Here is a 17,297-nt window from a genome sequence, read left to right on the forward strand (position 1 = left end):
GTCTCTTCAGAAAGGCATGGCAAGATGATACAGTGTTGTGTTGTTATAACTGTCGAATGCGACTCCAAAGTGGTATTAAAATAATATCGTTTAACGTCGAATTGTAATGTTTGTGGGCTGATGCTGGAGATAACGGTGATTCTACATTGTGAAATTTAGGAATTGGAAATGAGACGGCGTTGATCTGATTGAATAGATTTACGTGTACGTGGATTGAATCAGTGAAAATTCAATGTATTTGAATTCGAACAGTGAATTTACCAATAACCATACAAATTTACTGTCATCAGTAATTTAGTGCACTTAATTGTAGACATGTGTGTTTCGGCGTTTATTTAACGAATCTCAATTGCATATTTTATATAACCTCGAATAAATGGTGGTCACAAACGATGAGCAGATAAAGAGTTTTGAAGGAGGTGAACGTAGTATATTTCAACCCATGTTATATTAAAATATTTTAATTTTCAGTGTGAAATTAATATATATATATATAAATGCTTAAAAATTGTCTCAAACTTAGGTTTATTGGTGCAATTCATCTTGTCCAGTAGTTGCAGAATTAAAACTTAAATCCAGTTCCGTTTCACATTCGTGAACGTAATCAATAGCCGAACTCGTCCAACTATGGGCTGGAACGCATACAGCGACATCTGTCGTACGGAAAAATGTCGTACGATTTTTTTTTTTGCCGTACGATCTCCTTTTCACACAAGAGCGACCAAATACATTTCTTTGCTCTCCGACTGTCGTATGGTAGATGTCGCATGTCGTCACATATGAAAGCTAAGACTAAACTATATATTCTACTACTTGATGCGACGTGAACCGTACGGACGTCGTACGACCGATGTCGCTGTATGTGTTCCTAGACTATGTCAGTGGGTTAAAGTATGAGTTTCCTTTGAGAAACTGATAACTTCGTGAGAACCTACAGATAGGCTGGGCGACCTCCAGACTGGGTGTCAGAATGAGTTTTTGAGAATATGAAACAGAGATATTAATCACTGGAATTCAACTGTCGGTGAAGTTTCTGGACATGATTAATGGTTATGAATTTTGTACTTGACAGATGGGTTACCTCTACGACAAATACTCTGCAAGTAAAGATATTCCCCTAACAGGCTGTGGAGGCCCATAGAGTTGTACTTGTAAGATGTCGAGGTTCCGACATTATCTAGACAATCGGCTCAAAGATGGCGGTGAGGATGTCAGCCTTACGCGCCGGCCGCCCTTTACCCCAGAATATTCAATGAATATTCCTGGTACTCATTTCTGTTGGAGGCTGAGTCGACCCCAGGGCCATAGTGCAACCGGAAGGATTAGGTCAATTGAAAAAAAAAATCCAATGAAATAATCGGGACTTGAACTCGCGACCTTCCGGCTTGTAGCATAGTGCTTCAACCAACTACGCTACCACTTCCCCCCCCCCAAATTATCCTAACGTAGGCTCGAAAATTTTTTCTTCAATTTGCCGGCTTAAGGCACTTGGAAAATTGCTTCCTCAAAATGGAGCGATTTTTATAATTTTTAACTATTTATTTGACTGCAAATGGTGTTTTGCCCGGTGTAAGTGATAATACAATAAGTCACTATAAACCTAAATCTACGGAGGTGGTGTTTCCCCCATTTCGAGCCCTCATTAGAAAAATTATGAGAAGAATCAGTATTGGTCTGGAAGTTGGGACAACTATACCGACAGCTGCCTGAAGGTACTGAGGACAACGGCGTCAAATCTCAGCCAGTGTAATCTGTGTTCCAGCTGAGATTTCGATTTGGCACTTCCGAACAAAATTCGGAAGAGTTAACGTTTGAGCTAAATTACTTAGTCAGATGGCACCAAGAAGATGGAGGACATGTGATCCATTCCAGAACGCCTCATAGTTTCATTTAATATTTTTCTATCCTCCTCTTTAATATACTCACTTGGTCGCTCCATATCTCAAGCAGTTAGTCGCTGGCTTCCCACCGCGGTCAAGTGGGATTTGTGGAGGACAAAGTGGCGCTGGGACAGGTTTTCTCCGAGTACTTCGGTTTCCCCTGCCATCTTCATTCCATCAAAATCTCCATCATCATAATCACCCGGGGCCGGTACAATAGGCCAATCAGTGGCCGCCGTGCCGAGTGGACCCAGCTGGACTCCACCCCCCACTAAGCGAAAAAATTTTAATATACTCACTACACCACTAAGAATTCATAATAAAAATAGTAGATCTTCAGCCTTATGCCTCGGCCGCCCTTTACCCCTCGGCACATTCCTGGTACTCATTTCTGTTAGAGGCTGAGTCTACCTCAGAGCCATAGTGCGGCTGGAAGGGTTAGGTCAATTGAAAAATCCAAGGAACTCATTGGGAATCGAACCCGCGGTCTTCTGGCTTGTAGCATAGTGCCTCAACCAACTACGCTACCGCATGCCCCAATTGCTCACTTATTTGGAATAATAATGAAATAGCATCGAGTAAATACAGGTTGCAAGTAATTCATTCGGTAAAATGTTATGTAGCTTCATGCGGCTGACGTCTGTTATAAAATTTGTGACCCACTTTTGTAGCTAGGCGTTGGGAAATCAACCAGACACACCTTTATAAAATGACTATTCTTACATATGAAATTGTACAAAACGAAACAAGAAGTTCCTGCCAGAACTCACACAGCTTACTTTCTCATTGCACAGACCTCCACCTCCACGGCTTGTGTCGTAAACGATATAATTGGGTTATACGGGTTTATAAGTTAAGAATATCAATTGGAAGCTAAACGTCCGGTCAAGTTGGCTACGCTTCAGCATTCTACTGGCGGTCACGTGTTCAAACAGCAGATTCTTCATGGTTATCCTCAGTCTCTCTGGGTAAATACAGCGATAGTGTAAGTTACACGAGGACTGCTCGCGTCCACATCCTTTCCAATTCATTCTGACATTCGACTCTGCACAGTCTACGCTATTGATAAATTCATTCAAAAACCATAAATAAATGTATTTTTTATTGCTAGTTGGGGTGGGACTACGTCTCTTGTACTGCGGCTACTTCTGGCCTATTGTACCAGACCCAGATGATAGGTGAGGGTGATTGTGGAGCAATTGGAGGAATGGAGATTGGCAGGGGAAACCGAAGTGCTCGGAGAAAACCTGCCCCAGCGCCACTTTGTCCACCACAAATCCCACTTGACCAGACCCGAGATTGAACCCGGGTCGCCGCGGTGGGAAGCCAGCTACTAACCGCTACTAACTAACTACTTACAAATGTAAGTTGTGTACGAAATGGAACAATATTAGATCCACTGTATACAGACAAAATGGTAGAAATATTAAAGTATCGAGTGAATTAGAAACACATATCAATTATATGAAACACAGTAATCATTAATATTAAAGGTAAAGTAAAGTTGCCCCTGTGTTTAAATAATTAAGCATTATGACATGAAGATGTATGAGGTAGTTATCTTGACCTTGGAAGTAGTTGGAGGTGAGTGGTCAACTTCACGCCCCGGCCGCATTAGCCCCGGAGAAAGAGCCTCCAGCATACCATTATATAGGAGGCTGAGTGGACTCTTGAACTGGTCTGGACGATGTGAAGAAAATTCTTGACTCTACCGGGACTCGAACCCCGAACCCTTTGTCGTCCAGTCCATAGCCAATCGCTAAACCGACTGGGCTATCCCTGTTCATAATTATTAATATTACTTAAATTAAACAATCCGAGGACAAGGAAACTTGGGAAGAACCAGAAGCAAATGGAAATATAATTTGTTTAACTTCTTAACATCACAATAAATTTGCAGTCCCCTGTCCTTGGAAAACACTAAAAATAAAAAATGTTGAAATTGCTGAATATGTTTTTAGGCTTTTGTGTGTTTGGTCGTAGATTCTAATGTTAATCAAATCAGATACTTGTATCGCTGCAGCTGTAAATGTGTTGCAGCTGAGGTCAGGAAGCCATAGTTCTGCAGGAGTATCTGTCTCTGTGACCACTACAGTCCATGAAGGATTTTGGCTTCTATTTTTAGAGTTTCTTAATCTAACATGGTCGGTACGACCCTTTGGACGGGGGATCAGCCTGTCGCAAGGTCGCTACTTGCACAGAGAACAACACAAACAAAGAATAAACATCCATGATTCGAATGGGATTCGAACCGACGATCCCATGTTTGAGCAGGCGAAGACAGTTCATGCCTTAGACCGCGAGGCCACTGTGATAGGCGTTGTGCTTAGGTATTATAACAAAATATTTTAAAGATAAAATTGTCCCTCTACTTAATTAACCACTACGCCATGAAGGCGTATGGGGGAGTGGATGTATAGATATATATTTTCTTGACCTTGGCACTAGCTGGAGGTGAATTGTCAGTTTCACACCCCGGCCGCTTTATTCCCGGGGAAAGAACCCCCTGTACCAATTGGATAGGAGGTTGGGTGAACCCCAGAGCTGGTCTGAAAGATGTGGAGAAGAGAAAATTCTTGACCCTACCGGGTCTCGAATTCCAAACCCCCGATCGTCCAGCCCGTAGCTGGTTGCTGTTTAAGGTGATGTAAAAATAATTTAACAAACCATAACCTCAGATTCGCTTGTTGAAAAACGAGATATCAGAAGGTAAGAAAGGAGGTTATGAAGTTAGCTTTAGCCGTGAGTGGCAACTGTGGTGGCATTACAACAATCTGCGATGGGGCAACTCTCTGAGATTCGCTATCAGAATGCAAAGAGTCTAACCCGAGCCTGCCCGGAGTAGCAAGTGACTGTTACATGTTCGTGTACTCAGAGCCTTGAGGCTCCGCATTCGTGACGAAAGGACCTATAAATACAAAACGAAATAAGTCCGCGGAGCTTCTTGAACAGCTGATGATTTCTCAGCTACTCCGGAAATTCCTAGCGTTTTATAGAAATTATGGGTACATTTCCTTGCTCACAGGAGCCCACCAGTTGTCCCCATCCTTAGCCCGATAAATCCCTCGCATTCTGTATATTTGAGATCAATTTTAATATTACTATCACGTCTGCGTCTTTATCTTAGTGATTTCTCTAACCAAAACACATGTGCACTAAAAATCATATGCATCAGGGCCATGGCCGGACTAATATTTCTCAAGGCCATCATCTGCGGTAAAACAAGTAGGGCCATTATAAAATTTAAAACCAAACAATTTAACTCAAACAGTACTTCTTCTGACTTTTCTCTGGAGGTACCCTATTCTAATCCCGGTTTGGACACAAACAATCCTAAGACTTCTCATAGTTTGCCTCTATCTCTGCAGGTAGATGTCGGTATAAAGGTAAGGGCAAAGTTTTCCCTATGATTAATTAGTTAGGCACTATGCCATGAGTGTATAAGGGGGAATGGAGGTTTGTCTCCACTATTCCTAACCTCGGCATTAGATGATTAGTAGTTAGCTTCGCTCATCGGCCGCTTTTCTCCTGGGGATATTGTCCGGGTCCCATTAAATTAGAGGTTTGGTGAGCTCCAGAGCCGGTCTGGACACTAAGGAAAAATATCTTTCCCCTACTGGTAATCGAACCCCGGCTGTCGCTATACCGACTGAAATATCCCGAGTCATGGATGTTGGAATAATGTCACGAGCTGGGCCATGGACGCTTCACCCCGTATTCTTTCCAATTTAATATCCAGTAACCGTCACACCGTTCGAAGCATCGCCAGGAAACCTTGACTCCATCTTCAGGGTACATGTAAGTGTTCGCCAGGAAACAAGACGAGCGCTCTGCATGTTGCCTGCTTCTTGCTGGTTATTAGCTTCGCTTAGTATTCGACCATGAAGATAGAGGCATTACTTTCCTCCGAAATCTCTGAACGTAATAGGCTTTACATCCCAGAAGACACAGCTTCATTATCACCACTGTGAGAACCTTAGATCCAGGGAAACTGCACGAGTATTTTGCCACGCAACGTTCAAACAGCCGCAGAGCAAGCAGCGATTTCGCCTCTCAGTTTATCGCAACTGTTCGTGCGCATGCTCTTACAATCATTCCAGTCCGACGAGATGAGTTACACGTTTGCTACCTTTCCAGTAGTATAGGAGAATAGATTATTGCATGGGTGTCTCTTCTCACTAGAGCAGTAAACCCTTGCAATAATGGTCTAACGAGAGGGACAAGGTGTCACCGCTGATGTTCTCTATAACCGAGTGAAGTACACCATAGGATACATAGCCAATACGCGCAATAAGACACACAATATGGTTTTATTGTCACCAGTTTGTTTTTTTGCTAGTGGAGTGGGACTAAGTCCCTTGTACTGCGGCCACTTCTGGCCTATTGTACCAGCCCCAGATGATAGGTGAGGGTGATTGTGGAGCAACTGGTGGAATGAAGATTGGCAGGGGAAACCGAAGTACTCGGAGAAAACCTGCCCCAGCGTCATTTTGTCCAACACAAACCCCACTTGACCAGACCCGGGATCGAACCCGGGCCGCCACGGTGGGAAGCCAGCGACTAACCGCTTGAGCTATGGTGCGGCCATTGTCACGCGTTAGTGTTACTATAAACGGGGTTCTGAATAATTGAATTTATTGACCACTTATAGGTCGTTACTACTAATAGCTATAACACTATCGCTTTTTCCACACTTTACGAATGACGTTAAGTTTCTCCCAGCCTGCATCTTCACTAGACGTTTCCTGGTAACGGCTTCTAACAATGGCTCTTCTTTTGCTTACGCGTTCAAGTACTCTTTGAGCGGCGGCTCATTTCCGACTGCCCCTTCTTCCTTAATTTTCCTTCCTTATAACCCCTTTGCATGGACGGAATAGAAAACACCGTTTTCAACAGGACCTCTATTTTTGCATGGGCATTCTTTGCCGCGGGCTCGTATTTACAAAGCCGTTGCCTATAAACGGCTCTATAAGTCAAAACGTGGTTTTATATTGGGGTACTTTTTTATTCTAAATAGTTTTCTAACTGCGAAACCTTCTTACTGTCTCATCAACTCTAAAATTTCACAACTGCGCTCTGCCAGATTTTGTTCATTATGTGGATGGTTTAATGTATTTGGGAGCCCCTCATATTGTGAAACACATAGCTGAAGCTTATTTAGCTGATGAGCAAGTCAGGCACTGTGAGAGATAAGACTTCAAACCTCCACATAAAATTCTAAGAACGCCAATTAACATCAAGGATTGAACAGGTTTTAGCAGTCAGAAGAACAACAGTCAACTGTCTACCCAAGAACAAGGTCAAGCTTACTGAAATTCTTGTTTTCCTCATCTGCCTAGGCTAGTTGCTGTTGTGGGACTTCGCGTTTCTCACAATGGTCATTGCGAAATTTCTGTCATCTGGGATATAACACCGTGTAGTCCGTTGAAAGTCAAAAGACGTTTCTGTTGTTACTTATGTTGCTGTTCTTTGACCTTGAAGTTTGGAACGAAATGTTTCTCCGAAACATCGGTCATCTTTCAACGGACCAAATAACTTCATGGAGCTGAACCCTTCTTAAGAGGACCTCAGTTGTATAGCTTCTCAAGAACTTTCCAGTATTTTATGGAACCCCAAGGTTCATTGCCATGCTCTCAAGAGCCCTCCACTGGTCTCCATCCTGAGCCAGATCAATACAGTCCATACCACGCCATCCGATCTCTCTAAGATCCATTTTAATATTATCCACCCACCTACGTATTGGTCTTTCTAGTGATATATTTCCTTCTGGTTTTCACATCAATATTCTATGCGCATTCCTCTTCTCTCCATTCGTGCTACATGCCCTACCCAGCTCATCTTCCTTTACTTGAAAAATCTGAGTATACTTGGTGAAGAGTACAAGTCATCTCATATGGGATTTGTGGTGAACAAAGTGGAACTCCGGTAGGTTTTCTCTGTGTACTTCAGTTCCCCTTGCCAATCTTCATTCCACCAATTGCTTCACAATCATCATCTATCATCTGGGGCTGGTAGAATAGGCCAGTAGTTGCCGCAGTACCAAGTGGACTCAGTCTCACCCCACTAAGAATAATAAGAAAAACTTCGGTACCGACGAGCCTTAAAAATTATACATATTGTAATGCAAAAAATAGTGTAAAGCACATAGTGGAACAGTTGTAAAAATTGGGAAAAAATGTAGGTAAGTGGAGAGGAGTCATTGTTCGGAAGCTGCTACTTGTCTACCAGTCAAAACCTTCCCATCATTTTATGGGGTTTGGGGTGCAATATCCTGTTCAAGGGCCCCCCCATTGTAGCTCTCCTGAGAGACAGAAGTGAAATAATGTGCAGACTTTGAGATATAACGCCATGTTTTCCGCGGAAAATCAACCGCAGTTACGGAGGATCATACCGATTCCATCTTCAGGGTCGAAGAATGAGCCAAGCAATGAACCAGAGAGAAGAAAGCAGCAAATCAGAGCCATCTTCCTTGAGTTTGTCATCACAGTATCTGGTGAGGGGCACAAATCACGTGGCTTCCCATCATACAATTTTCTACAGCCTGTTCCATAGGTGCAAAGATGAAGGCTTGCAGTAACCATTTTAATTCGGCAAACGATCATCTATTTTCTGCCCCTACCGCCTCCGTTTACAAGTCACCATGACGAAGAAACACGTTCATGTTACATGTAATTCTTTTTCATGACGACGATCTGAGAAAGTAGCACTCACTTCGCCTATCGTTTGTTACCGGGTGTGGTTGTTTAGTGTCTGGATAGATGTCTCTGGTGTAGTTCCATGATAGAACTTTCTCCTTCTCCTGTTTCTAAACTATTAATTTCTTTATTTTATTTTATGCCAAAAAACTGATCTGTTTTCACAGTACTTTATGCTCTAGTGATTTTAAACCTCCAACATACTTTCATCGATGAGGCTCATAACTTTTCAGTGGCGGCTTGTGGATATTAGAATTCAAACTGATGTCCCGCTGGAACACAACAGTGTCACCTATTATGCAAAGTATATTTAAGATAGATGTACGGATTTTTCAATCAGTGGGTGAGTAAATGTGTTGATGGATTGATGATCTGACGATCTGATGACAGAATTTTACTTTCCCATTCAATTCTTCAGCTTCAAAGTTGCCAGTTTCGAAGAGGTTAATCCACAAATATTTTGTATGCAATTCTTGTTACCCCACCTCAGCTAAATGCCAAGATTATTGCAACACTCATATTTTCACTATCTCAGCAGAATTATGATATATATAAGTGAAAAAGTTTTTATTTTAAAATTACAGGTTTCTGAGATAAGACAAGTACCGACTTTTCAAAGGAACCTGCCGCTTCTAAATGTTTACGCTTCTCCATCAAGATACAAGCCGTCACAGCCTAATGAGATATACCTTATTAATTATATGCGGCAGAATCTCAAATTTAGTATAAACTATCTCACATGAAACCCTGTATTTCATCACTATCAGGTCAAAGCATTTTTCAGAGAATTATATTTTCAGACCGTGGCACACTGTAGCGTAGTTGGTTGGGGCACTATGCTGCAAACCGGAAGGTCACGGGTTCTATTTCTTGTGAGGTCATAGGAATTTTCAGTTGTCCTAATCCTTCCAGTCGCACTATAACACTCGGTGCCAGTCAGAAATGAGCACCAGGAATCTCTGTGAGGCTAATGGGCATTTGGCGCATAAGGCTGACGACATCACTGCCATCTGTTAATCGATTATCTGGAAAATGGGGGAGCCTCGACGTCTCACAACCCTATGGGCCTCTACGATTTGAGTCAGGAACATCTTTACCTTTATGTCTTCAGAATAGTTCGTCTCTCAAAGTAAAGGCCGTGTTTCACAATCATAGAAAATACTTAACATTCTATTCTTGATATTTTAAGAGCAAGAATTGAAGAGTAATCCTTATATGGATGTGAAGTTGTGTAGTCGGGTTTATTATTTATAGGCTTCTCTGGCTTCCCACAGCGGCGGCCCGGGTTCGATCCCAGGTCTGGTCAAGTGGGATTTGTGGTGAACAAAGTGGCGCTCTGTTTCCCTTGCCAATCTTTATTCCACCAAATTCTCCATCACCATAATCACCCGGGGCAGGCTACAATAGGCCAATCAGTGGCCGCCGTGCCGAGTGGACCCAGTTGGACTCCACCCCCACTAAGCGAATTTTATAGGCTTCTCACAGAAACTTTCTTACTCTCGTCTTCTAACCCGACAATGTGGACAGAAAATTCTCCGTAACATCAGCCAATACTAATAACCTACATGATGTTACAACCCAGGAGATTGTTACTATCAGGAGAAGCTAAGATCTCACGTGAAAACAGTTTATTTCACTAAATAACGATAAGCATTTCATGAAAATGTAGTACTTCTAATTTCGTTGTCAATTTTGTTTCGTAGATTCATAACGAAATTAGGATAATGTATTCTGGAAATTTTTATTGTGTCTATGAACGTAAAGATGTGTGAACCAAAGTATTAATAAGTAATCAGCAAAATAACCAAGTAAATAATTTTAATTACTTAGGACATTCAAGGGGTCACTCGGTAGGGTAGTTGATTGAGACATTATACTACAAGCGAGAAGGTTCTTGGTTCGATTTCCGATGAGGTCATTGAATATTTTCAATTGACCTAATCCTTCCAGCCGCACTATGGCTCTAGGGTCGACTCAGTTTCTGATAAAAATGAGTACCAGGAATATTCCTGGGGGTAGGGGGTAAAGGTTGGCCGACATGTAAGGCTGGCAACCTCACTGCCATCTGTGAGCTGTCTAGAAAATGTGGGAGCCTCGAAGTCTCACAAACCTATGGGCCTCCACCGCCTGTTACAGTGTTAGCTTTGCCTTTTTTAGGCTATACAGTTACAGTAATAAACAATAGAAGTTTAGAAAGTATCATGAACAGATTGAACCAACTGTGCAGCACAATGAGAAGAACATTGAACAAGAAAACAAGAAAAGACACTCCGAACAAATGCTATAAAGCTATGGCTGTACCTATACATGTACATGGATCCGAAATTGAAGTGTAATTGAAAGAACAAAAAAACATTAAACAAATATTGCAATTGCAGAAATAAATAAGGAATAATAAAATTAGTGAAGAAACAAACGTTTATAATCTAAGTAATACAATTCCATAATTCAGATCATAGTACGAAATATCACATTCTACTTAAGGAAATCAGATAAATTAAAAATAATGTTAACCCAATAATATGACGAAAAACAGGGCACACTCAGTTAAGTCTTAGTTGTAGCAACGTACAATTTAAGAGGCCGGAACAGACCAAGTATGGCCTAATCCATGATGATGAAGGTGATCTTATCTGCATTTCTTAATCCTTTATTCTCAGGCGCTAAAATGTGTGGAACATACTAAACGAAATTTGGAACAAAAACAAATTTTCATGTACCAGACGAAATAGATTCGCGTATTTATGAAACTCGTTTTAGTCTGTCAGTTCTATTCGTAACCGTTTGAAAAGCTGACCGAGACCCCAGCATGCAGCGAGGCGACAATAATGGATGTGCTTCCTGATGCTGCACACACGTGCAATTGGGCACGCTATTGGACCGTGACTTGCGCGTGTTTGTAAGCTGTAATGCTCGTCTTGGCGTGCTAAATGAGATCTCAACATTGCGGTCACCCAGAGGCAACCTTCGGCTCTGAGTAACGTTTCCTAGCAACCAGAATAAGAGCTCTGTCTAGCGGGATTTTTGCAGCAGTCGGGAGTAGTCACAATTTTTTTAACGTCCAGAATCCAACATATTGATTCTGTTATATATAATAAGCGATTGAATTGAATATGTCGATAGATCAATCAGTTTATGAGTAAGGTAAAGTTATCCCTGTAACAGACCTTGAAGGCCCATAGGGTTGTGAGATGTTGAGGATCCCACATCTAGACAATCGGCTCATAGATTGAGGTAAGGTTGTCAGCCTTACCCGCCGGCCGCCCTTTACCCCTTAGGAAGATTCCTGGTACTCATTTCTGTTAGAGGCTGAGTCGAACCAGCGCCATAGTGCGGCTGAAAGTATAAGGTAAATTGAAAAATAAATCCACTTCATCGGGACTCGAACCCGCAACCTTTCGGCTTGTAGCATAGTGTCTCAACCAGTTACGCTGGGTTCACTCGGCACGGTGGCCTATTGTACCTGCCTCGGGTGATTATGATGATAGAGAATTTTTAGTTGAATGAAGACTGGCAGGGGGAAACGACGTATTGTCGTGATACTTATTTTCTCGTGCGAGCTTTCCTCTGTATAGGAGACTGTGACGTGTGCCATTCCTTACACTGGCTCTTGAGCTCAGAGTCGTATTAAGAAACCAACTTTCGTCCCCTGTTTTGACCCGATGAAGAAAATCTTGTTCAGTTACGAGCCGTTCAAGTATATATGGCTACATTTAGTTTGATCGTCATTCAAATTTTCTAGAACCATCTTTGCACGGAATTCTCTCATGTTCAAATCTTGTGTAACAACTCGATGGACCGTACATTAATATTAAGTTCATCGACTATCATTCGAATTGTCAAACACCTTTCTTGACGAATAAAAGCCTTCACACATTCGACGTTTGTGGGCGTCCAGTTCGTGGTTCATCTTTCACTGTTTCTCGCCAGTTTACAAGGTCTCTTTCCATCGCATATTTGCACATGTGTTAAGGTTCGGCCACACAGAGCGCTACTCTACGTACGCTACGTACGCTACGTACGCTGTGTACACTCTGCGACGCAGGTAACTTAGGGAACATAGCGTACGTAGCGTACGGAATTCTGTGTGGCCAGTCACATTGGCAATAAAGGGAGATATTTTTCTGTTCGTATAGCGAACATAGCGTACGTAGCGCTCTCTGTGGCCAAACCTTTAGAGAATCATTACCAAACGCTTCCTGAATCCTTCTGTACGTATCAGTAGTGCCCTCTCCCAGCTCGACCCAAAACTTGATAACATAGAGTTGCTCAAGGTTATTATTCTCAATTTTTGTGACACTACACGAACCACAACAGAACAATATGTACGATGTATTCATGTCAGCAAGTTCAAACTTGGACTGAACATAGAGGAGGGATGTAGCTACTAACTCGTACCGGTCTCGGCACCGCAGTATTGACATTTCTTCCCCAACAAAATGAATCTCCTTGCTTTGTTAACACACTAGTTAACAGTATGTGTTTCTGTCTTTGTTGACAATGATTATGTATGTACACACCTGATGATGGTCAATCACGACCGAAACTTATGTTCAATGTAATATACTGATAGAACTATTGACATATTCAGTTCAGCTGCTTATTGTATATAATAGGATCAACGTGTTTTGTGATACCATACACACAACGGGATAGGTAGTAACAGAGTAATCAAGAAGTCAGTTCCGAATTCACGCAGCCACTAGTCACAGGCACAAGGACCTACGTCAGGTCTGCAGTAACAAGCAGACTAACAACAAGGAGTACAACACTATATATAAGGAGCACAGGAACATCACTTACCCACACGGTAGCACGGTAGCGTATTTGGTTGAGGGGATATGCTACAAACCGGAAGGTCGCGGTTTCAAGTCCCGATGAGGTTATTGGATTGTTTTCAATTGAACAAATCCTTCCGGCCGCACTACGGCCCTGAGATCGACTCAGCCTCTAACAGAAATGAGTACCGGTAATTAATTAAATAGTTTTCCTGGGCAGTAAAGCGCAGCCAGGGCGTAAGGCTGACAACCTTACCGCCATCTTTGAGCTGATTTTCTAGATGATGTGGGAACCTCAACGTCTCACAACTCTATGGGTCATCACGGCCTTTTACAGGGATAATTGTACTTTTTTTTTTACTTTACCCACACAACATGGTGGAGTATAGAAGAGAAAAAAGCAACAGTGTAAGATCACACAGGGGGAGGAAGACACAAACCACACAACTATCAGCAAGACGCAGAATACAAACCACGCTACTTAGAACCCATAAAGCCACATAGAGCTAGAAATATGAGACGCGTAATTTGGTATTTTAAGGTTAACACTTCAATATTTTTTCGCCTACTTCCTTAAAATAGGCTTATGCTATCTCCATGCTCTCTGTATGTCTGTGTGTCCATGAATTCCTCTCGCTTTATTGACTTCTGAATATCAAAATCAATATTCATGAAATTTGTTGTTTATATCATGGTACCTGAGCCCATCTCAAAGGCGGGCTTCATAGAGCCCTCCCATCAGCCTATGTCTCTATCTTGATACCTCCTACCGTTGCTAAGCAACGGCTCAGTAAACACTTTCGCGCTGCAAAGAGTAAACGCAACAATAGAAGAAATGTTGAACGCATGTGTCTGTGGGTCTGTCTATGTATCCCCCTATCGTTGCTAGGTAACAACTCGATAAAGCCATCCTTCGCCAACGGAGAATTTTTGGGGCTTCGTTTTCTATGCGATCTATGTGGTATTAAATGAGAGTAGGCGATTAAGTCTTTCCAGAACTCCTTATTAACCTGCTTTCCTGAAGTAGGCTTATATGATCCTTAATTATGTCAGTTTCAACAAGAGGACCCTGTCTATGTCTCTACAGCTCTTTGTTAGACCTTGGCCACCTTTTCAGTTTCTTAATCCTGCACAAAGTCGGTAGGACTCCTTGGACAGGGGATCAGTCCGTCGCAAGGCAGCTGCCTACACACAGAACAACACAAATAGAGAATAAAAGCACACAGACATCCATGCTCCGAATGGGATTCCAACCCACGATCCCAGGGTTCGAGCGAGCGAGGACAGTTCATGTCACTGCGATCAGCCAACAAGTAGACTACACAGGACATTATTTCAGTGTACAACTTGGAAATTATTCCCAAATAAAAACATTGGCCAGTGTAAAGGAAAACAGCTTACTGGCTGAAGGTGACTGCAAATTGTGTTAATACCTGATGATGGCCGAAAGGCGGAAACATGTCTTAAAATTATAGTGTAGTTGTAACTGTACAAATAATTTTGTTGACGGAAAGAAATACCTGCCTCACACACAACACATTTCATATTCGTTTCAAATGCCAATTGCTTACGCTTGTCAGGACTCAGCTACATGGATCTAGTAAGGGAAGTAAAGGCTGCTTGAAAAGTATAATATTCTAGGACATAACTCCGTGTAGTTCGTTGAAAGTCAGCCGACTTTTCGGAGCAACATATTGCCTCCATGTTCAGGGTCGAAGAATTCGAATAAGGTACCACCGTGAAAACAGGTAGAAATGCTTATTCTTCGATACTAAAGGTGAGGTGTTATGTTACACACAAACGTCGGTTGACTTTCAACGGGCTACACGAAACTCTATCCCAAAAGACATTACTCCTCATAAACACCGCTGTGAGAAACTCAGATCCTAGGCCACGCCATAGCTCAAGCTGTTAGTCTCACGGCGGCGCCCCGGGTTCGATCCCGAGTCTGGTCAAGTTGGATTTGTGGTGGACAAAGTGGCGCTGGGGCGGGTTTTCTCCGAGTACTTCGGTTTCCCCTGCCAATCTTCATTCCACCAAATTCTTCATCATCATAATCACCCGAGGAAGGTACAATAGGCCAATCACTGGCCACCGTGCCGAGTGGACCCAGTTGGACTCCACCCCGACTAACTCAAATCCTACAGCGGCTGTTTATTCTGAAGTCCACACGAAACACTCTTGTGGGAATATAAAGGCAGGGACATATATTAAATTTCCCTTACCACCACGGAGTCCCAGGTTTCATAACAAGTCATATATTATTTGCGGTGGACAAAGTGGCAGGGGGCAGATTTTCCCTTTGTATTTCTGTTTCCCCTGCCAATTCTCATTTCACTAACTACTCCACACAGTATCTCCATAAACGTCCGGAGTACTTTCTGGATATGATCTCACACCAAGATACGGTTTAACAAACAAAATCTGTTCTAAAATATTGAAGGCCCGGTACTCTTTCATTGTTCCCCTAGTATCTTTTGTTTCGTTCAGGGCCCTAATCCCGGTCCTCCCCTTCCTGCATCTGTAATATTTATTTTACGCTTAGCTTTCTCTTCTACCATGAAGATGCAGGAAGTTGGTTTCTCCGAAACTTGATACCTTTCTACTAGACTAGACGGAGTAACGTTTCAATCGAAAGCAATCTTCTTTAATTTTAGAGTATGTGGTTCATGTAGGAACCACTGTATTGACTTGGAAGAAGGGGGGGGGCACGCCGTAGCGTAGTTGGTTGAGGCACTGTACTACAAGCCGGAAGGTCTCGGAATCGAATCCCGATGAGGTGGAATTTTTCAATTGAACTAATGCTTCCAGCCGCACTGTTGCCCTGGGTTCGACTCAGCCTCTAACAGAAATGAGTACCTTAAGTATTCCTGGGGGCAAAGGGCGGTCGGAGCGTAAGGCTGACAACCTCACCGCCATCTATGAGCTGACTGCCTAGAAAATCTGGGAGCCTCAACATCTTACAACCCTACGGGCCTCCACTGCTTATAGCCTCATTAAAATTAACAGTACAGAGAATCCATAGATTTAAGTGTTTTCGAGCATTTGTATCCTGAAAATGGAAGCAGTACTTTCCTCCGAGACTTAGTAACAACCTACCAGACTATATGTTGTCATAAGCCAGTAGACCACAATCTGAGATTCTAGTCTTTCAACAGTCTGTTTCTTCCACATTAAAAATCTATTTATATATTCAATATTATATTTCAGCATCCTGTTACACTCACACAATATATATGGATAAATACCGTCTTAAGTGCAACAAATTTTTTATTGTAGTTTTTACTTCTTTTCCTCCTCCACACTACATGTTTCGGCCCTAAATGGCCATCATCAGGTGTGTATCACTCACGTAGCNTCACCATTCGTTTAAATTCCTGAAGCTAAGTCATAATGCATGATTTCTTCACAGGAATTCAAGAAGTTTATTTCCGGCGATTTTGTAATAGTAAACATGAATTGCGATTATTAAGAAACATTCCGGAAATACTGCGTTGAACTATTTACGACCCGGCACTACTCTTGCAACCCCTGAGCCAGACCTCCTACACGTAACCTAGTTATTTCCTATGTGTACCCTCTCAGGTCACATAATGGATACCGTATTTACACATGTATAGGCCGCACATTTTTTGCCAAAAATTCAAGAGGAAAACTGGGGTGCGGCTTATATTCGAAATATTTGAAATCACTCTTCATTGTCATAATTAGTAATACAGGGTGTTCTACTCCTGAATTAATATTCCAAGAAAATTATTTTTTCTATAATTTCTGTCTGAAAATTGTGCTGCGGCCTATACACGCACGCAGCCTATACATGCGTAAATACGGTATTTTGACAACAGAACATATCCCTCAAATATAATGTTTCAAAGAGTTTTTTGTCAGAATCAGTAGAATGGTGATTATAATCCTAAGGAATCTTTAGATACTGTTTTTTTTTT

General features: G+C 42.1%; 1 protein-coding gene across 1 annotated transcript in view; it reads left to right on the forward strand.

Moving 5' to 3' along the window:
* LOC111870863 overlaps positions 1-17,297 on the forward strand; it is a 104,213-nt gene that overhangs the window by 96 nt on the left and 86,820 nt on the right. The window lies entirely within an intron of this gene.

The sequence above is a fragment of the Cryptotermes secundus genome, unplaced genomic scaffold, assembly GCF_002891405.2.
Source record: "Cryptotermes secundus unplaced genomic scaffold, Csec_1.0 scaffold709, whole genome shotgun sequence".
Lineage (NCBI taxonomy): Eukaryota > Metazoa > Arthropoda > Insecta > Blattodea > Kalotermitidae > Cryptotermes > Cryptotermes secundus.